The 23,493-nt window shown below is 43.1% G+C and overlaps 1 pseudogene; it reads right to left on the bottom strand.

Moving 5' to 3' along the window:
• The window catches only part of LOC124043171, a 92,621-nt pseudogene that overhangs the window by 3,168 nt on the left and 65,960 nt on the right, over positions 1–23,493 (bottom strand).

The raw sequence follows: 23,493 nt of genomic DNA, 5'->3' as shown, positions 1-23,493 counted from the left end.
GGTGGCACTACCCCTTCCATAGGCTCCAGCTGCAGGCTGTCCAGAAAGGCTTCTGATTGGCAAGACATTTCTTCAATGATAAACTGGAAGGGCTGATTCTCCCTATTCACCAGATACACTGGTTGGTGAGCCTGGTCTGATAGAGCAGTGTGTCATTTGAAGTGGATGGTCTCTCCTATGGTCACCTCTTCAAGGAGAACTTGGCATAATCACACACAGCACTGATGCATAGTTCCATAACTCTGAATGAGTTCTCTACCATAGCTCTGTGTCTGTCTCAATCCGATGGGGACAGACAGAGCACACTCAATTTACTTCACTAGTTACTGTAATTAAAATACAATGGCCTCTCATCCCTTGCCTGACGACTCAAAAGGAATTCTTCCGCCATTTGTTCGCAACATATTTCATTCTGAGACAGCCACACCCTTGAAGTCATTTGTGGTAATGTCAAAATAAGGGGTGTTGTAGAAAACAGTCATCAGCAATTGGATCATCTCTAACCAATCAGAGTATTAAAGCTAATGACACATTTTCAAAACGCTGCTTTACCCTGGCTCTGACCCAACCCATGGGTTTCTGGGACCAATCAGAACAGATAGAATGTGTTTACATTTCAGAAATCATTGGGGAGGTACTCAGATCCAGACTGATAGAGAAACTGATGTCCGTGGGCGTGGTGCGTTTGACCAGAGCAAGGAGTCTGAGTAGTCAGCAAATATCCTCCCTGCATGGGTCATGATGATAAACAATAAATACAGTCACAAAAAGGTAGCCTTTTTAGTAAGCCTGTGTGACTTTATCTTCTTCTTTGCAGACTGTTGACTACCCACCTGTTTCCCAGACTCAACCCACATGATGGTCCTGAGGCGGTCTTCCCAGTCTGGCACCTGGTCCACCTCCTGCTAGAACACCACCCTGCACAGTTTACACTTGATAGGCTGGGCAGTCAGTACTACGGGCGGCTCTGAGCAGAAGGCCATGGTCACCTCCTTGGTACAGTCTACATGGAGGTGGACCACCTGTGGAGAGAAGCAGACCTGGGGGCTGTCTGTTCCTCACATCAGGCACATAACACACACGGCAACACAGACAGAAAGTCACACAACAACAATATGAGGTAAACAGGAATAATGCAACAGTCGCTACCAAACATCAAATCAATCATCATCCAGTAATGTACCTCGAGGCATATGGCTCTCTTTAGGTTGATGGGCCATTGTCTCATGTCAGATGGCGTCACTCCTACGCAACGCTCGTTCCTCAACCGATCAGTGCAGACGGCAATCGCGCAATCTGGCTTGAGACAAGGGTCCATGCTATCCGGGATCCTTGGGGCGTCTCTACCCCTTTGAAGTTGAACTTTAAAATGGTTAAGGTAAGAATTAAGGTTAGGGTTAGGTCAGGGTTATGGTTAAGGTTATGGTTTAAATAAGGGTAGGGGTTAGGTTTAGGGTTAGGGGTTTGGGTAGGGACACCCCAAGGATCCCTAAGTATGATGCCCTGGTCCTGGGACACACTGAACTCATCCCCCAGCACCTCTAGCCTCCAGGCTACAGGCAGCAGCGTGTTGTTACACAGGTACAGACTCCTTGTGTTCTTCCTGAGGTTCACAACCAGCACAGGGAGAATGTAGTAGAGTGGCGAAAGGAAAATCAACAGAAAACTACCATGACAAAAACAAATCTCCTACTTTGTTACTGAAGCATGTTTAAAAACGATACAGCAGTTTTGGGTAATGTTAATTACAGCATTAATTCATTTCAGACCTGTGCAGCAGATTCTTTTCAAAATGCAGCTGCTTGCGTTCGAGCTCGGGATGGACCCCGCGACAGAAATGCTGGCTCTGGGTTCTCATTGATACACATTTGAACATTTGAACATCTTGGCCACGTTCTGTTATAATCTCCACCCGGCACAGCCAGAAGAGGACTGGCCACCCCACATATGCTCTCTCTAATTCTCTCTTTCTTTCTCTCTCTCGGAGGACCTGAGCCCTAGGACCGTGCCCCAGGACTACCTGACATGATGGCTCCTTGCTGTCCCCAGTCCACCTGACTGTGCTGCTGCTCCAGTTTCAACTGTTCTGCCTTATTATTATTTGACCATGCTGGTCATTTATGAACATTTGAACATCTTGGTCATGTTCTGTTATAATCTCTACCCGGCACAGCCAGAAGAGGACTGGCCACCCCACATAGCCCGGTTCCTCTCTAGGTTTCTTCCTAGGTTTTGGCCTTTCTAGGGAGTTTTTCCTAGCCACCGTGCTTTTACACCTGCATTGTTTGCTGTTTGGGGTTTTAGGCTGGGTTTCTGTACAGCACTTTGAGATATCAGCTGATGTACGAAGGGCTATATAAATAAATTTGATTTGATTCGATTTGATTTGATTTGATACACCACACTGTCTTCTAGCTGCCAGGGCACAACCATGGATGATTGGAGTTTCAAAACGAGAACAAAAGTAAATGGGCGTGAGAATGTTCACTGATAATATCAGTGAACAGTCATAACTTCTAGGTAAGTTTGTGTCACACAGTCAGGGTTCTGACTAATCCGACATCTCAGACTACATTCTATGATGTCATGAGTAGTTCTCATTGGCTTCTTGTCTCTCGTTGGGTTTAAGGGTCATGTTGGGAGGGTGCAGTTGGTAGGTGGCAGCTTTGGTGTCATGCTGGAAGAAGAAGTGAATCTCAGCATCCAGTGGGGTGTTGTTGTGTATCACCAACCTTTCCATGTTCTCTGGATACTTCCTCTTTATACGTATGGCACAGACAGGTAACACACAGGCATGCATCATACATGTTGTCCTCTATGGAGTTACAGTGAATCAACTCACAGAGTAGGGTAGTTGAAGTTAATCCCCTTACCTATAGGTGGTCTTGCCACAGAGCAGTGGGCCAAACTCATAGAGGCCAGAGCGGATGATGTAGCTCTTCTGCAACGCTTCAGCAAAGGACGCTCTTCCTGTGGGCAAATACCATCCTGGGATAGACCAAACGACACACACTCAACACATCATTTACAGTGATAATAAAACATTTCAACCTACAAAAAAGTATGAGATCTGACAAATCTCAGCTATTTATAACAATTGGTTATATTTCACAAGGAATAAAAAAACACAAATGTCTTTTAGAAACAAACAATACTCACTTTGTGTTTCTGCTGATGGATAGATATGTACAGATTCCCCCACAGTACATTTTGAAACATATCTTGGTACCCAACAACTCAAAGTTCAGTGTTTTGTCAAACTTGACAGGGACTTGGGAGTGGAACCAGATCTTCAGGATCTCCTCTCCATAGGGCGGGACATTCCAGTGGAATGTAGTGAGCCTATAGAAAACAACTAAAACCTTTAAGTCACATTCATGCGCATCAGTGTTTATTCTTGTTTATTCTTATGTAGTTTCCACTCCTGTTGGGACTCCTGTTGGCACTGATCAATGTCAAATAAGCGAGTCACAGCCTTTAGAGGAGGGGAGCGGGAGTCATTGGTCCTGGACCCCTTTTTGGCTAGGGTGCGTCTCTTGTCTTTCTGACTCTCTCTGCCCGTGTCTGCCTTCTTCCCCCGTCCTTCAGTAGAGGTCAACACCTCTTCCTGTAAGACCCATTCAGTTAGACCTGGCTATAATTAATAGCTTCATTAATTCATTTATCATCCAATTTAAATGGACAAATGTAAAGGGCATTCAGAAACCGTTGTTAACGAGGTTAACAAGTGTTCCAGGGAATGAGCATAAGTCTAGACATAATGTTAATACAGTACCATCAATCATGTTTTTCAGAGTAAGCAAGAAGTTAAAAATAAACAAGTGGATATGGTGACAATAGTGGATTGATGTGTGAAGTTATGCTATTTTTCATGGAGGACCTTTATACCTTGACCAAGCCTTAAGCTTCCTTTGGGGCTGAGGGCACCATGAAGGGGAAGCAACTAGTGATCTGCTGTGCACTGGGCACAGGCCTGTTCTTAGTGTAGAGTATGACAGAGGACATAGTGGAGGAGGGGATAGGAGTATTTTTGAGTCCAAGCCCTAAACCGTCAAACACATGGGGAACAGAGAAGAGAGGGGACATCAATTAGAGATCATCATTATTATGATTATATATTCATGGGCAAAAATACATAGAAAGGTCAATACGTATTTACCTCTTCAAGAGACTTCAAGAGACTATTCAAGTATGTTGCTTTCCAGGGTCTCTGTTCCACTAGGATAGTCCCTCCCAATAACAGAGAGGTTTATATGGGGTGCAGTCTCCTTTGGACTAGTTTGTCCTCACCCTCTGCCTCTCTCTGTGCCCTCTCCTTGGCTTTGAAGACGTAGTAGTTGATTGAGAGGTTGACCATGTAGATGAAGCCTTGATGATCTATAGGATGCTGCTGGGGTAGTGGCAGTATAGCGTCTCCATCCCGTCCATCACAACACCCCGGTGACAGTCACTCAGCTGCCAGGGGACAACACATACATCACATGCATCATTTACACGCTCTTCGGATCACACGGGGGATTTATTCAGGGTCCATGGACTATAAATTATTGTTGTTGCATTGTCGAGAAGGGACCTGCAAGTAAGCATTTTGTTGGACAGTGTATACCTTGTGTATCCTGTTCATACTGTATGTCTAATAAAACTTGAAACATCCCAGACCAAAGACTGAGAGGCCCACATAGGCTCTGTGTGTCTCTGTACTGTATGTCACCTGTGGTCTCTCTGAGAGGTTGCCCACCAGCAGTTGGTCTGGTAGCAGTCAGTTCATCAGGCCCAGCTCTACGACCTGGCTCACACTCACATTGATGCTCAGCTGCTGGTGGATAGGAACACCACCCTGCACAGAAAACAAGCACTAATAAGAGGCATTACAAACTCCTAGCTTTGTTATTGTAATACACATTACTGTGATGAGCTGCGGGTGCCATTGAGGGGGCGGTGACCTGTTAAATCCTCATCCGACTCACAACACTGTTCTTGTTACTGGTAGAGATGGATGGGGGTCGTTGACTTACTGCCCTCAGCAGGGTGTTTGGCTATAGCCTCCACACTCAGAGTACCAGCACCCTGACCAGCAGGCCCCATCACCTCCACCACAGCCTGGGCTGTATAGACACAAACACACATCACACCTACAGTTAGACAACTACAAACACAGTATATCGTTCATCCAAAGTTAGTTTAATGTTAGGCTTCAATGCCATACATTACAATTTGTTTGATACAGTTATCATTGGCTATCTACAGAGTGAGACGCCCCGTGAATACCTATCCATTAAGCTGAGACTCACCGGGCTACTCCACCCTCTTCTGAGCATGCTCAATGGCAGCCTTGGCACACAGCTTGTGGGCCTGCAGGTTAGCAGAGGTCACCCTGAGGACAATGCAACCAGCACCACAGGATCAATGCTTAGACATGCTGCACCTTAGTGTTTGTCAAGAGTCACTGTTGTGCCCGTTTTACCTGCACACAGATAAATGCTTTTCTCACTGCTACTTTTTCAAATGGTCGATGTGCTGCTGCTTTCCTGAGAGGGGAGCCCCATGCACAATGACTGCGATGTTCGGCGGTTTCGTGTAGCCTGGCCCTTAGGTGACAGGTCAATGCCCATGTGGTGGGCGATAGCTCTGGACACTGGGTTGACCTCCAGGTCCCCCACACTGGCAGTGCTGCTGTCCACTGTGGCTTTGATCATGTCTAGGGACAGAATGCAACGTGATACCTGCTGTTTTTGCTCTCTATGACTATTATTGTGTCACGGATCCGTCCGAACTGTGTCATTGCGCACACCTGGTCCCCATTCCCACTGATTGTATTTGTATAAATGTGCCCTTCATTTCACCATTAGGCTGTCGATTATTGTTACTATGTCCATTGGTGCATGGGAGTACCTGTGCTGTGTGTTTTGGCTTTCGTGCAATTGTGGATTGCGCTGATGATTACGGGTCTCGTCCTGTGTGATAATCATTGTGCTCCTGTGTTATTTATTCGAGGTACACCTCACTCTTTTGTTTGGGTTTCAACCCTGTGTGTTATACATGTGTTTGTTTGGTCTTTGTCCCCGCGCCTTTACATGGCACGCTGTAATTTGGGTGAAATAAAAAAAACAATTAGCCTTCCTGTGCCTGTCTCCCGAATCATTCATACCAGCGTCACATATAATGTCTGTGGTATTCTGTGACAAAGTTGCATGCTGTGAGCAGTGTGAATGATGTTCAGCTGTTCTATCTGTTTCTGCAATGGTAAGTAATTTGTACTGTTCGGAGTGTTATAGTGTTATGTATTTGGTCTTGTTCAGTACCTCCACATGACGTCTCATTTCTTTTCCTCCATGAGTCGTTCTGGAAAGGGTGGGGTGGCCAGCTCCTCCTCCTGCTCTCCCTTCTCCCCTGCTTCAGACGCCTCCTCATCTTTAGAGGAGCCAGCCTTGGAGTCTGGGGAACCAGACAACGCTTTGAGTCAGTGAGAACTTCCACTACAGATTATCCCAGGTCAAATCAAAGCTTCCACTGCAGATCAAACTAGGCCTTTTATACCGAAAGTCCCAGAACTCACCCCTATGGATTATACACGACCTCTAAATCAGTAAGATATCAGTAAATATTAATGCACTGCTTTTCCATCCTGATAAGAGATGTTCAGACAGTCTGACAGCAGAATAAACGTGCAAGTGTGATTCCACTGCAGAGCAGACCTACCGTCCTCCTCCTCACAGTTGTGGTCATTATACTAGTCGATTAGCTCAGGAGTTAGTGACTCTCCTGGGGCGCGTGGGGGCATCAGCAGGAAATTCTGGTCATCATAGCCCTTCATCATACGCAGAGTCTTAAGAGAGAGGGAGTGATTATATTCCAAAGCTCTTAAACAGTATTTCTTCATACTTGGAAGGTAATGCAACCTAAACAGAACATAGGAGATCATCCAACACACAGTTGATGTTTTCTTTGATAAGAACCACGTCTGCCAAGGTCCACCATTAGAGGCAGTCAAATGATTTCACCTTCTCTTCCTCCTGGTATTTCTTGTCAAACTCCCGGGATTAGAACTCGATGGGAAAGAGGCAAGGGTTCCATATGAGCACGTCAGTCTCCTCCACAGCACTGAACGGGAGGGTGGGTCCCAGCTCCAGCACAGAGGAGGATAACTCCAGCTGCGGCTCCTGTCCCTGCCCCTGGCCAGCAGCAGCATCTTCTGGGTGCTTTGGGCCACTGACACCACCAGCCTCTGGCTGTACGCCCTCTATGGAAACAACACAGCCATTCACATCCAGGGAAGCAGCCAGACACTATCTGAACAGCAGCCCAGCCAACACTCTCTCTCTTCCAGTATTCCCTTAGTTGTCTCTGTCTCTCCCTGACTCTTCAACATTACTTTCACCAACCAAACACACTGTAGAGGCTACACCAATCGTTTAGCTAGGTTCAGCTAATCTCCACAAAAAGCCATCAAGACTCTAAAGCACCAGGCAGCAGAACTGTCATTGGTGTGTGTGTATGTGATGGAGGAGGTCCATAATGCGGCAGAGAGAGATAAGGCCCTCTGTGAGTCTGTCCTCTTATCTGTGTCGGCCAGGGCTCATTTCTGTCCCCAGCTGGCTGTGACCAGTTCATCCTGATTCCATCATTCATGAGAAAGATGAGCTCTGGAAATACTGAGAAAATGCCGACATGCAATGTTAACAGAACAGACTAGAGAGACAAGTTCAAACTTTTTCTGTCATTTATGGGAGAGCCGTGGTCCCTGCAGTCATGACTGCTTAAATATATTAAACTGTAATGGGCCTTTTGGACTTACTTACCCACTCAGCTGGGCTGACTTTGACCTGGATGTTGACTCTGTCTCCATGATACAGCACGCCTGTTGAAGGAAGCATCTCAAACACACCTGGGGGAGGATGTTGCTCCAATCTGGCCTTCCATCTCAGGTGAGGGGGACATACTTGTCAATCTAAACACAGGCTATAGGCACATATTACTTGAATTAATAACAATTATTAACTGTAAAGAAAGGGATAATCAACGAGGGGCAATGCATTCTCTGTAAAATAATGAACAACGTTCCACAACGCAAGCCCCGAGTTGATTGTCCCTTTTATACCATGGTTATAATTTAACGCAGAATTGTGTTCATTTGCAGGTGGAAATATGTTCAACATCCACTGAAGTAGCCAGCAGGTTTACTAGCTAGCGCCACCAGTTCCCTTGATAACCAAACAGACTTGCTAGTTTAGCTAATCAAACCATCATCCTAGCTGGCTACTATGAAAATCGAAATAAATAATGCCAATAATGTTTTCGATTCGTCTTTTGCTTTCAAAAGCAGCTCAAACATAGAACATGTAGGAACTATAGCCATTGAATTCTACCGTGCAAATATATTGTGCATTATAGGGAAATAATGCATGTATGCCCTTCAAGCCAATCAGAAACGAGTATTCAACAATGCCATGGTATAATACATTTAAACAATAACAGAGAGATACAATATCTATACCATAGCCTAATTAATATCTATGTGGATAATGTCATTACTGAAGAGGACTTGGTGAATATAGTATCTTGATATTGGTTTACTCTGTGATACAATGCAGTCCTATTGGTAAAGATAAAGCCCAAATATAAATGAGATGAGCTTCACCTCTCAGTAGACGTAGTGTGGACCCTGGGGTCTATAATTATTCTCTGAAGACACACAAGACAAGAAGAAAAATGGGCCAAAGCCCTGCAGCTAATACCCTTAATATCCTGTTTTTAAATATTTAATCCATAATAAAACACAAGATAATGAACAAAAATGCACCTAATTAGCTATTTGCTTTAATGGTAAAAGCACATAATTTAGGTTAAACCCAATGACAAGTCATCTGTTTAAAGGGTGTGTTCTTTTGTACTGTACAGTTTTGCTGCCTGCTGTGTGTGAAAATATCCCTCAGCTTCAACAAACCCCTTATAAACCATGAGGCGGTATAGAATACCAGTGCTTATGCTGGGTAGTGTACCTTCTTCTTGGCCTGTTGTTCTTCTGCGATGCTCCACTCACAGGGGACAGGCTCGTGGTTGAACAGCTGGACAGTGGTCACCTGAAACAGTCCACACTGGAGGCTGTCAAACTGCAGCATATCCGTGGAGGTTGAGAGGGTGGATATGGTGACTACGGCACACAGACGGATCTGGACTGTAAGGCCCCCAACTATCTGGCAATCACAACACACAGTACAACGGCACCACAACGGCACCATGGCACATTCAGCCTGTTTGACCTTTAAAAACTAGGGGTGGAAATATTTCCCACATATGTTGGAAAACAACAAAACAGCACGTACACAGAGGATACTCCAGAGTGCACAGCGGTCTAAGGCACTGCATCTCAGTGCAAGAGGCGTTACTGCAGTCCCTGGTTCAAATCCAGGCTATATCACATCCGGCCATGGTTGGTAGAGCGGCGCACAATTGGCCCAGTGTCGCCCGGGTTTGGCTGTCATTGTAAATATGAATTTGTTCTTAACTGACTTGCCTAGTTAAAAAAAGGTTAAATTAAAAAAATGTAATAAAAAAATCCATGTACTGAAGTGGAGAACTACTGTTGGCTATTCGTGCAACAGTTTTCCTGCTGTACCTGTATAGGCATGTCAGTGCTGATCTCCCTCAGATCCAGATAGGCTCAGACTTCACCTCAGAAGTCTCATTCTTACAATAGGGCAGGTTCTTCACCCTGAGGGTAGGAGACAGCTCTGTATCAAAACCATCCACATATAGCATTATCTATCTACATTCATTCCAAATGCTGCCCAGGACATGAGACTTAATGAGATCCCACTTTCAGTAATGAGCTGAATATATGCATAGCCATGGTGTGATTACGTACTTGCATGTGAGCCAACCTGCTAAGCTTCTTACACCACTTTCTAGTGGACGCAGGTGTGTCCCTATGGTCCACTTGTCTCTTCTCAACAGCCTTCTGTTTCACCAAGAGCCTCTCTACCTCCATCTGCAGCAGGGAATCATGCTGAGCACAGTGAGAGAGAAATAATAATAAATGTCACACACATCTGTCCACACATCACCCAGGAATCATGTCTGGTATACAAACTGAACAAATTGGCTTTGCTAATGGTGCGATCTATGTACACGAATCACGGGAAAATAGATTAGTGATAGAGTTGACTATACTGACTGTAGGGATGTAGTCCTCGTCAGACAGGAGGCCCTCTCCAGTGGTTGGCCGAGTGGTGCCTTTATCTCCCCTGTCCTCCTCCAGGGCCTCCGTGGACTCCTTCACCATCTACACAAGGCAAGAATAGAGAGTAACATACTGTATCAAAACTGTTTCACAGTATGGAGATGGAACTCCACAACGAACAAAGGCCCATACAGAGCACTGGGTCCAGACACATCCTGGGGAAAATGTCCTCTCCTCTGATAGTGATGCTCTCTGGCTCACACAAAGCCTCCTGCAGTCTTGTGGAAAACCTTAGGGTTCCCAGGGAGATGGTACAATGACGGCTTCCGCTCAGCCTTTGCCTCGGTGTAGCACTTTGAGTAATGAGAGACAGGTAAATGGTTACAGGAAAAACACCCTAAATAGCTACAGTAAAACCACTAGATGTGTGTATGTAGTTACGCTAAATACTAAACATGGGGTGCTGATAGAGAGGATTGGTACAGAAAGCCCTGTATATCCTCTATACTGTGGGCTGTCTCACCATTCTAGGGATGACCAGGGAATGTCCAGGCCGAGAGTCCTCACACTCATCCTGGTCCCCCAACAGAGCACTGAACTCAAAGCCCACCTTCCCTGTGTTCCTCATGATGATTTTTACCTCGGCCAGATGGTCAAACAACTGGAGGAGAAAGAAGAGAAGAGGAGGGGGAATGGATCCCAAAATTGATGCAGAACCGGCAAGGAGGAGATGATTCTCCTGATTCACTCATTTACAAATCAAAAAGTCCTTGTTTGAATATCAATAATAATTGCTTGGATGCATTCATTGCACACCTAAACAGGGACATATTAAAAACACAAGCAAAGAAAGCTCACACAGATACCTTTATCCTTCACAAGTAAACCGGACACAACTAACACAGTTTCAGGATGATCATCGTATAGCTAAATACATGAAGGCCAAATTCGATCTCTGTTCTGTCCAGGCTGTAGGTGACCAGTGAGGGCTCTCCTTTGAGTTTGATCTCTTACGTGGGGCCCTCCTTGACCTCACAAAGAGCCAGAACCTAACCGTAAAAGGCAAAGGATACCAGTTGGCTTTCACCTGGCTGCAGAAGCCAATACAGTAAATAGGTAGGATATCAAAGATGAGAGGAGGAGAGACAGATAAGGAGGTATACTGTAGGTCAGAACAATGATAGAATGGTAGATAAAGACACAAGGACACATGGATAGAGCAATCGTGAGAGACAGTAGGGTGCACAAACGAATAGTCGATAAAACGAGAGGAGTTGAGATTCAATACTGTAATTCAATTCAACAATGTTCTCGGTTAAGGTGTTCCTAAGGTCTGAGCAATAGAGACAGAGAGGAAATCTCATCAGCAGGCCACCTGATAGTGTGTACTGTACTGTACCTCCTTCACTCCAGCACTGAGGTGCTCTTTAGTTATACGGCTTGCTGTGCCTGTGTTCTGATCAGCACTGGCTGGCAACTGTGCTGCTGGGGGCTTGTTGTGCTCCTATCTACTGGGGGTGTAGCTGTTTCACACCTGACTCTGACTACCCATTTGTGATGAGAGTGGGGGTGACTGAGGCTGACAGGGGATCTTTGGGAGACCCCCTCTCCTCCTTAGTTTCATTTTCTGGGTCTCTGTTCCTCAATTTCCCTAAAACAAAAAGTATAAACGGCATAATCTTTCTGTCTACAGTATTGAGCTGCCAAAAAGAAAACTCACTGGATACTTCATCTTGGATCTCGTAAGCCAACCAAGTAACAGACACATAAAATGAGCAATTAAACCAAATCCGTGAATGAATTTATTCTATCACAGTAAGTCCTCTCAGCATCTTCATGATTCTCCCCCAACAACAATTCTCTCTCTCTCTCTCTCTCTCTCTCTCTCTCTCTCTCTCTCTCTCTCTCTCTCTCTCTCTCTCTCTCTCTCTCTCTCTCTCCCCTCCTCAGTAGCTTCACGGTTGGTGCATCCATGATGTTAATTAATTACAGCATGCTCCATAATTAAGAGACATTATAAAATAACTACTCCAATGGACTGGACACCTATTTTGCAAGAAAGGGAACAGGACAGATGTTGCTAGATAATAAAGACAGACATGCAAAATAACAGAAATATACTGACACGGCGAGACAGAGAAACACACAACTGCAGAGACAAAATATAAGAAGACATAGTGATGTAAGAGACCATGCAGGTATAGCCTGCAGACGATAGTAACAGTAGGTGTTCTGGAGAATAACAGCAGAGGGCAGTATTGTATAGGGAATTCTATGGCGTAGGCTTGTGACGGTTCAGGCCACCGGCTGAGATTCTTAAATACAGATCATTAATATAATCCAGAGGACCACTGTCAGGCGGAACCACCATCTTCTCTCACTAGAATATAGAGGATTTTAAGCTTTCTATCTTGTCCCACTATTTTCATTTGTAAGCATTTGTATGTGTGTGTGTGTGTGTGTGTGTGTGTGTGTGTGTGTGTGTGTGTGTGTGTGTGTGTGTGTGTGTGTGTGTGTGTGTGTGTGTGTGTGTGTGTGTGTGTGTGTGTGTGTGTGTGTGTGTGTGTGTGTGTGTGTGTGTGTGTGTGTGTGTGTGTGTGTGTGTGTGTGTGTGTGTGTGTGTGTGTGTGTGTGTGTGTGTGTGTGTGTGTGTGTGTGTGTGTGTGTGTGTGCTGTCTGTGTGTGTGTGTGTGTGTGTGTGTGTGTGTGTGTGTGTGTGTGTGTGTGTGTGTGTGTGTGTGTGTGTGTGTGTGTGTGTGTGTGTGTGTGTGTGTGTGTGTGTGTGTGTGTGTGTGTGTGTGTGTGTGTGTGTGTGTGTGTGTGCCTGTGTGTGTCCATCACACTAATCCCCAGACACCTCACAAATTACATTTGAATAACACCAAACTGTCAGCAGAGAGAGGAAAGTAGAGATTCATATATTGTTAATGTAGTCCACGAAGCTCAATGCCTTTTCAAAGAGTGTCTGAAGTGGAGACCCTCCTGGGAGAAGCTTACTATGGCTATTCTCTGCTATAACCATGGTAGACATAGCTTGGTTGCTGTCTATGTATTATGTTCCACTCCTTGCCACAATCCATGTCTCAATTGTCTCAAGGCATACAAATCCTTCTTGAACCTGTCTCCTTCCATTCATCTACACTGACTGAAGTGGATTTAACAAGTTACATCAATAAGGGATCATAGCTTTCACTTGAATTCACCTGGTCAGTCTGTCATGGAAAGAGAAGGTGTTCATAATGCTTTGTACCCTCAGTGTATATACACTCAATATACACCGTAAACGAGTTTAGCTAAGCAGATGAAAATGGTGCAATAATAGCAGAATCGCACCTGGTTTAATTACTGATAGGCATTTCATTAGCAGGGTGGCTGGTGCATTGTGAGAACCATGCAAATATTGATAGGAAGCGTCATCCACTTCTAAGAGGATGGGTCTGGAGAAGTGAAAGCAAGAGGTTGAGTGATTCATCTTCACTGGCATGCACTTTAGTCACACAGAGAGACAGCACTATTGATTTATCTGAGGCAAGGCATGGCAACAGCTTTAGAACAATTAAAAACTATAAAAACTCAATCCTACCCCACCAGAAATTGGGACTATATTGACAGCAGAGATTTCCAACAGAGCCAGCTTAGGCCTTTGAATGCTTAGTGTTGCATTTGTTTTATTTTCTACTTCACCTTGCCATGATTTCTGCTATCATGTGCCCTCTGTTCCCCATTGGCCTGGTCGGTTATTGTTCCCTTGTCTGTTGGTCTTGTGAGTACCTGTGCTTTGTTGTTTCGGCTTTCATGTTGCGTGTATTGTGCACTATTTCGGTCTCGTCCCGTGTAGTGTTATTTCTGGTCTCGTCCCGTGTAGTGTTATTTCTGGTCTCGTCCCGTGTAGTGTTATTACAGGTCTCGTCCCGTGTAGTGTTATAACGGGTCTCGTCCCGTGTAGTGTTATTACGGGTCTCGTCCCGTGTAGTGTTATTACGGGTCTCGTCCCGTGTAGTGTTATTACGGGTCTCGTCCCGTGTAGTGTTATTACGGGTCTCGTCCCGTGTAGTGTTATTACGGGTCTCGTCCCGTGTAGTGTTATTACGGGTCTCGTCCCGTGTAGTGTTATTACGGGTCTCGTCCCATGTAGTGTTATTACGGGTCTCGTCCCGTGTAGTGTTATTACGGGTCTCGTCCCGTGTAGTGTTATTACGGGTCTCGTCCCGTGTAGTGTTATTACGGGTCTCGTCCCGTGTAGTGTTATTATGGGTCTCGTCCCGTGTAGTGTTATTACGGGTCTCGTCCGGTGTAGTGTTATTACAGGTCTCGTCCCGTGTAATTAATAGAGGTTTAAGCCTTGCTCTTTTGTTTGGGTTACATCCCTGTCTATTTTATATACGTGTTTGTTTTGGGCTTTTTAATGACATGTTGTATTTTTGGGTGGAGTAAATAAACCCCCTATTACGTATTCCTACGCCTCCGATCATTAATCAATGTGACAGGAGTCTATAGATCTTGGTGCGCGATGAACTGATATCTACTGAAGGCCATGGTATATTGTAGAGCTGCTTGGGGTTCATATTTCCTCAAAATAGATAGCTTGAAATGGTAGCCAAATAGTTCTAGTGTAGCAGATTGGATCCTTTCTTGACTGGTGTGAGTAGATTAAGAGAGCGTGGTGGTAAGTAGTCACAGCCAAAGACAGGCTTTTGGACTGGTTTACTTTGTGTTCTCAAGCTGGATCCAAGGAACGGCTGCCAAGGTTGAACTAACTATGTATGAAAAAAGCAATATATGTGCCGGGGTGGACTTTGTGCTTTGGAGGCCCAGGCAGAGGCCAGTTTGAGACCCCCCCCATTCCATTTTTTTAATGGGATTTATAGTAAAGACATGTCATGATGTTTTCATCTGATTGTCAAACAAATCACTTCAAAAAGTAGTTTGCGTTTGCACGTTCATCCAAAATAACAGTGCCGAACAGTGCGCCGTGCACCCGACAACTTTCCATCAATTTGCAAGTGGGTGAAACAATGTCACCAGAGAAAGCATCATAGCGAGCTAAACAGCACCCCTCTGTCTTTCTACAGTTTATGTAGCCCACGCCACAATCCTTCTGGCCAGTCAGCATCAGATACATGGGCTACATATACATGTCCTCTGCCTCAACGATAATGGCAATATTATCAGCAGCACCTGTCTTTTTATAGAAATATGTATTGATTCCCCTTCGAGTCTAAGGGCTGGGTTTCTACTAAGCTAACATATGGAACTGTTTTAAGAGGATCATTAAGCTATTTCATTTTATATTTTAGGAATCCTGTAGGTAGAATATATATATATTTTTGAAACATTGAATTTGGCCTTACTGCTATTAGCCCATATAGCCCATATTTTCCACCATAATTTGAAAATAAATTCATTAAAAATCCTACAATGTGATTTTCTGGATTTTTTTTCTCATTTTGTCTGTCATATTTGAAGTGTACCTATGATGAAAATTACAGGCCTCTCTCATCTTTTTAAGTGGGAGAACTTGTACAATTGGTGGCTGACTAAATACTTTTTTGCCCCACTGTATATACTGTACTCGATACCATCTACTGCATCTTACCTATGCCATATTCATTCCTTTACACTTGTGTGTGTGTATAAGAGGGTTGTGAAATTGTTTGATCACTTGTTAGATATTACTGAACAGTCAGAACTAGAAGCACAAGCATTTCGCTACACTCGCATTAACATCTACTAACCATGTGTATGTGACCAATAAAATTTGATTTGATTTGCATAACAGATTCATACATGGAAAACAGCTAGTCAAACATTTACTCAAAAGTGAGTATGTTTTGAAGTGTCTGTCCTAAATCTGAGAGATATAGGAATTACCCGTATACCTTCTATTTATATTCACTTCCATTAATTTTTCAGCCCGGTACCAAGACTGATTTTTAGGATGTCTGCTGATCTGACAAAAACTTCTGTTGCCCGGCCACCGTCCACCGCAGGTGCTGTGGATTGAGAAGCAGCCTGTGCAAAAACCAAACATATCTCAAGATGGATTTTTATGGGGAAGTTTTTATTTTTTTATTTAGTATGTCTTGAGTGGAGCATGTGGGGGCCTCAAGCGGATAAATTATTATAATTTGACCAGCTCATGAGGCCCTTTGATGATGTGAGGCCTGAGGCAATTGCCTCTTCTGCCTAATGATAAGTCAGCTAGTGTATATGTGTGCATATATTTCTTCCTGGGTGTTTCCTTCGATAATAGCTGGATTTGGCTTGCTTTTGCCACTTCAGAAAACTTTAAATCCATAATCCCAGATGTGGGCACTCCAGTACAGTACAGTGTGTGCTTACACACATACACTGAGTGTACAAAACATTAGGAACACCTGCTCTTTCCATGACATAGACTGAACAGTTGAATCCAGGTGAAAGCTATAATCCCTTATTGATGTCACTTGTTAAATCCACTTCAATCAGTGTAGATTAGGGATAAAGAAGGATTTTTAAACCTTGAGACAATTGACACATGGATTGTGTATGTGTGCCATTCAGAGGGTGAATAGGCAAGACAAAATATTTATGTGCCTTTGAGGGTAGGTTAGTAGGTGCCAGGGCGCACCGGTTTGAATGTGTCAAGAACTGCAATGCTGCTGGGTTTTCATGCTCAAAGACATCCAGCCAACATGAAACAACTGTGGGAAGCATTGAAGTCCACATGTGCCAGTATCCCTGTGGAACACTTACGACACCCTGTAGAGTCCATGCCGTGACAAATTGAGGCTGTTTTGGGGGCTACGGGGGGTGCAACTCAATATTAGGGAGGTGTGTCGATTGTTTTGTATACCCAGTGTATGTGTCCTGTTTAGTTAATCTTTAATTCTTAGGGCTAGGGTCTATTTTCCTGAATTTCCACCAGACTGACGTGCCCAAAGTAAACTACCTGTTACTCAGGCCCTGAAGTCAGGATATGCATATAATTGGTACCATTGGATAGAAAACACTTTGAGGTTTGTAGAAATGTTAAAATAATGTGTGAGACTATAATACAATTTTATGGTAGACTAAAATCTACAGAAAACCAACTGATGTCCCAGGCTTATATTTAAAGAAAGCTATGGGTCCTATGCAATTCTAGCACTCAGATTACAATTCCTATTGCTTCCACTAGATATCAACGGTCTCTGTTCAAGGTTTCAGGCTTGTTTCTTCCAAAGCGAGGAAGAATTTGGAGTTTCGGTACAAAGAGTCTCAGTGGAACATCAGTTTGTTCCCATGCGACAAAGAGGACGTGCGCCTGCTAATTTAACTTTTCTATTGAACATACTACTTTCTGTATGAAATATTATAGTTTATTTACATTTTAGGGTACCTGAGGATTAAATAGAAATGTAGTTTGACTTGTTTGAACAAAGTTTAGCGGTAGCTTTTTTGGATTCCTTTGTCTACATGTTGAATGAGTGGATTACTGAAATCGATGGCGCCAACTTAATAGGGCAGTATTGCATTTTTGGATAAAAAGACGTGCCCGTTTTAAGCGCGATATTTTGTCACGAAAAGATGCTCGACTATGCATGGAATTGATAGCTTTGGAAAGAAAACACTCTGACGTTTCCAGAACTGCAAAGATTTTCACTGTGAGTGCCCTAGAACACAAGCTTTAGGCAAAACCAAGATGTTACTGCAACCAGGAAATGAACAGGATTTCCGAAGCTACATTTTGCATTGTCTCCTTATATGGCTGTGAATGCCCCAGGAATGAGCCTACCCTTTCTATCGTTTCCCCAAGGGGTCTGCAGCATTGTGACGTATTTGCAGGCATATCATTGGAAGATTGACCATAAGAGACTACATTTGCCAAGTGTCCGCCCGTTGTCCTGCGTGGAAATTGGTGCGCAAAACTTAGCTGCTGGTATTTTTCCATGGGATTCAGAGAAAAACCATGCTTCCACGAACGGCATATCAATTAAAAGATATTTGACAAAACACCTTGAGGATTGATTCAAACAACGTTTGCCATTGTTTCGATATTATGGAGTTAATTCGGAAAAAAGTTTGACGTGTAGGTGACCGAATTTTCGGTTTGTTTCGGTAGCCAAATGTGATGTACAAAATGGAGCGATTTGTCCTACACAAAGAATCTTTCAGGAAAAACTGGACATCTGCTATGTAACTGAGAGTCTCCTCATTGAAACATCTGAAGTTCTTCAAAGGTAAATTATTTTATTTGATTGCTTTGCTGGTTTTTGTGAATATGTTGCGTGCTAAATGCTACGCTAAATGCTAAGCTAGCTATCAACACTCTTACACAAATTATTGATTTTGGTTCAAAAGCATATTTTGAAAATCTGTGATGACAGTGTTGTTAAGAAAAGGCTAAGCTTGAGAACAGGCAGATTTATTTCATTTCATTTGCGATTTTCAGAAATCATTAACGTTGCGTTATGGTAATGAGCTTGAGCAGTAGTCATGATACCGGATCCGGGATGGGTCGGACTATGAGGTTAACAGACTTTTTGGGATATAAAAAAGGATTGTATCTAACAAAACGACCATTCATGTTGTAGCTGGGACCCTTGGGATTGCAAACAGAGGAAGATTTTTAAAAGTAAGTGATTAATTTAATCGCTATTTCTGATTTTATGAAGCCTGTGCTGGTTGAAAAATATGTTGATGTGGTGCGCCATTCTCAAACAATCACATGGTATGCTTTCACTGTAAAGCCTATTGTAAATAGGACAATGCAGATTGATTAACAAGAATTTAACCTCTTGAACCTCTGGGGACAGTATTTCATTTTTGGATGAAAAACGTTCCAGTTTTAAACAAGATATTTTGTCACGAAAAGATGCTCGACTACGCATATTATTGACAGCTTTGGAAAGAAAACACTCTGACGTTTCCAAAACTGCAAAGATATTGTCTGTGAGTGCCACAGAACTAATGCTACAGGCGAAACCAAGATTACATTTCATACAGGAAGTGAGCCAGATTTTGAATGCGCTGTGTTCCAATGTCTCCTTATATGGCTGTGAATGCGCAAGGAATGAGCCTACATTTTTCTGTCGTTTCCCCAAGGTGTCTGCAGCATTGTGACGTATTTGTAGGCATATCATTGGAAAATTGACCATAAGAGACTACATTTACCAGGTGTCCGCTCGGTGTCCTCCGTCGAAACTATTGTTAAATCTCCAGGTGTGTGCATTTTTCCATTTTGTTCAGAGGAGAAACCAAACTGCCACGAGTGATTTATCATCAAATAGATATGTGAAAAACACCTTGAGGATTGATTCTAAACAACGTTTGCCATGTTTCTGTCGATACTATGGAGTTAATTTGGAAAAAAGTTAACCGTTGTAATGACTGAATTTTTGGGGGGTTTTCTTAGCCAAACATGATGAAAAAAACGGAGCGATTTCTCCTACACAAATAATCTTTTTGGAAAAACTGAACATTTGCTATCTAACTGAGACTCTCCTCATTGAAAACATCCGAAGTTCTTCAAAGGTAAATGATTTTATTTGAATGCATTTCTTGTTTTTGTGAAAATGTTGCCTGCTGAATGCTAGGCTTAATGCTATGCTAGCTATCAATACTCTTACACAAATGCTTGTGTAGCTATGGTTGAAAAGCATTTTCTGAAAATCTGAGATGACAGTGTTGTTAACAAAAGGCTAAGCTTGTGAGCCAATATATTTACTTCATTTCATTTGCGATTTTCATGAATAGTTAACGTTGCGTTATGGTAATGAGCTTGAGGCTATAATTATGCTCCCGGATACACGATTGCTCGTCACAACAGGTTAAGCTTTTAAATTATATAATATACTTGTATGTTCATAAATGTTTAATATTACGATTATTTATTTGAATTGCGCGCCCTCCAATTTCACCGGATGTTGTCGACAGGTGTCCCACTGTCGGGACGCTTATCCCTAAGTAAACACTCCTCATTAGAAATTCTTACACCCACAGTTAACAGGAGTGGAATTTGTTATCAGCCTCTTAGAAGAAAGGAAAGCGGTTTGATGAGCAGTCTGATGCTCTGCATTTTTTCAATTGAGGGCGAAATGAACAGCTTGACTAAATGCAGTCTTAATAAGGAGAAGTTCCATTCCTAGGCTATACCAGCTGCTTCTACACCATCTGTCCCCTTCGGACCTACATGAAAACTGGAGCCCTCCTGTGTGCCTCAATAGAATCTCAAATAAACCGTGGAACCACAATAAACAATATCCACAACATTTATAACAATAAGCCACCCGATACAGGGAAGGTGAGGAAAGGTTTAGGAGCACACACACACAAAGGTTAGGGATATTCTCTGCTTAATTCGTACGTTTTAGAAGTGGAGAAGTGGAGGGTGGGGAAGTGGACCTCTCTCTTCAGGCCCACTGTGTCCTGCTAAGGATGGTCTGCGGAGCGCACTTCCAGAACCTCCTCGGCCACTCATCTGGTGGTACGAGGGGTCAAAGAGCACCCACAGCTCTGTCTGCACTCCTACAGTCAGCACCCGGGTCTACAGACTCACAGACATAGGGATATGGTTCCCGCAACTCAATACTAAGCATGAATAGTCACCTACAAATGTTACATTATATTAAGTCTGAACCGAGGCTATTATCCCTGTAATGCATTGTACAAAGACTAGTTGTTCGAGGATAGGCAGTTTGTATTAGATTCATACATCAACACATTTGAAAAGACAAGACTGATTGTGAAGATGAAGTAAGTTAGAGTAACTACAGGTATTCAATACTGTAAACTCTAGAGGCTGGGAGCATGTCAATTGATTATAATGCCCATATAAAAGCTGCCTTGTCGTCATTAATAACTTCTTAAAGGTTAAGCAAAGCAAAAAAGACCCAATCTATAATCTCCATCTATCCCTCTCTTGTGTGGGCAGCACAATTTACAGCAGGCCTTATAGATGGGCAATTCATTCTCAGCCTCTCTCCCTCTTCTCAACTCTACTGCATTTCTTATCCTTTTCTTTCTTGCTGTCTTTCCTTACCCCTTCCTCTCTCCCTCCCTCCCTCCCTCCCTATCCCCTTTCCCTCTCCCCATCCCCTTTCCCTCTCTCTAATTGCTTTATCCCGGAGAGCTCCTCTGCACAAGCAGCCTGTAAATCAAGAGGCAAGACTGTCAACACATAGATGAATGGGACAGAGTCAGATAAAAGAATGCCACTGAGAAATTATAATTTTCAGTTCTAAAAGGTTGATCAGCAACAGGACCTGAAAGCAGCTGCCAGGAGATGTGAGATGTGTGTAAAAAAAATATGCACAGGTTCAGCATGAAAGGGGCGATAATACAAACATTGAGCTAGAGTTTGTGCTTGTGATAATGAAAGTGAAATAGGAGGGACAGAAAATCATTATGATGATAGTGGTGACTCCTCATTCTTCCTCTCATTCAGAATGAAATCATTCTGATGATATGAGATAGAGACTGCTTTTTGCTATCCCCACAAAATCCTTAAATAAATTACCCAAGGTTTTGTAACAATAGGCATAATGTGTATTCAGGTTAAAGCTAGAAATATCTGTTTTTTTATTCCACCGCATCCGCCAATGTCACACTTCCACATCTTTTTTATTGTATTTTTTTATTTAACCTTTATTTAACCATGTAGGCTAGTTGAGAACACCTGTATTTAACCAGGTAGGCTAGTTGAGAACACCTTTAATTAACCAGGTAGGCTAGTTGAGAACACCTGTATTTAACCAGGTAGGCTAGTTGAGAACACCTTTAATTAACCAGGTAGGCTAGTTGAGAACACCTGTATTTAACCAGGTAGGCTAGTTGAGAACACCTTTATTTAACCAGGTAGGCTAGTTGAGAACACCTTTATTTAACCAGGTAGGCTAGTTGAGAACAAGTTCTCATTTGCAACTGCGACCTGGCCAAGATAAAGCATAGCAGTGTGAACAGACAACACAGAGTTACACATGGAGTAAACAATTAGCAAGTCAATAACACAGTAGAAAAAAAGAGAGTCTATATACATTGTGTATAGGTGAAAGGTGAAAGGTGACAAAACTAGAGCGATGTTTGTCAGACCAGGAGACATCCCAGGAGACCAGGACCAGGAGACAGACCAGGAGACATCCCGCAAGTCTTCTCACCAAAACGTCTGTAGTGTCCAAACGGTTTTACCTGCAAACTATTATGACTACTGTATGGAAAAGGGACACTAATGTGACCACTCTATGGAAAGGGGAGATTCCCATGAACATTATGGTGTTCATTTTGCTTTATAGCTCCCACAAGTGTCACGGTACTCGTCTGAAGGTAACCAGTACCTGCAAAAATAAATGAATGGAAGTATGAAGTTAGTTTTGTACCTACCCAAAAAGGGGTTAAATATGTGTCAAAATATAAATAACATATTTCCTGAGCTTTCTTGTACAGGAAGATACAGATACAGGAAAAACACTTCGAAACCTTTCTTTTGTGATTGTATTTCTGCCATTTCTGAATGTGTTATTCAATGCATTACTCTGGGCTATAGTAGTAAAGGCCAAATTACATATTTGATACCTAAAAGGGTCCTAAAGTTCAAAATCAAATAGCTAAATGATCCATAGAATGACCATCTTAAAACAATTCCATAATTATGTCAACTTCAAATTTTGGACTTGAGCCAGAACCCCTCTAGTCAACAGCTTCCTCTCCTGTCCACTGGGCTCATGCATATATGTATTATTGGCAGTGGCGACGCGTCATTCAGGGCAGGTAGGGCAGAGCACCAGCTGTTTTGAGCACCACACTTTTATTTTGGCATTAATACGTGTCACAATGTTTAAAAAATGTAATAATCATTGAGTTAATAAAGCCGCATACAAACATGGTCTCTTTTATGCTTTCTTGAGTAAGGCAGCTCCAAAATGCAGGTGTTTCAGCCTAGCTCAGTGCTTTCTGTGGTGGTGGTGGTGGGGCTAGCCAGCAGAAAATACAGAACGTTGTGCCTGATTGGCTCAGTTTTCTGTCACCGATTGTCTCAGTTTTGTGACTCATGGGACAGTACATCGTCCCTATTTCTGAGTTTAGAGCTCGAAAACGTTAGCCCCTTGGGTTCTGCCATAGTTACATTAGAAGTGCCGATCCAAGAAGGCTCAAGGTCATTGGCCACAGATAGAATGACATCAAATCACGTTATATCTACTGTAGAGTAGCTTTGATTGGACTTATCATGTCAATATCTTACTTTCAAAGTCTTAGCAAGCAGTCATCATCAGTTGTCGACAATCTACTGGCAAATCCTTTTTCATCATTGTCATATGAAGAGAAATTATAGATAAAACATATCGGTGCTCATTGGC

Source organism: Oncorhynchus gorbuscha, linkage group LG01 (assembly GCF_021184085.1).
Source record: "Oncorhynchus gorbuscha isolate QuinsamMale2020 ecotype Even-year linkage group LG01, OgorEven_v1.0, whole genome shotgun sequence".
Lineage (NCBI taxonomy): Eukaryota > Metazoa > Chordata > Actinopteri > Salmoniformes > Salmonidae > Oncorhynchus > Oncorhynchus gorbuscha.
This window is presented reverse-complemented; position numbering and strand designations above follow the sequence as displayed.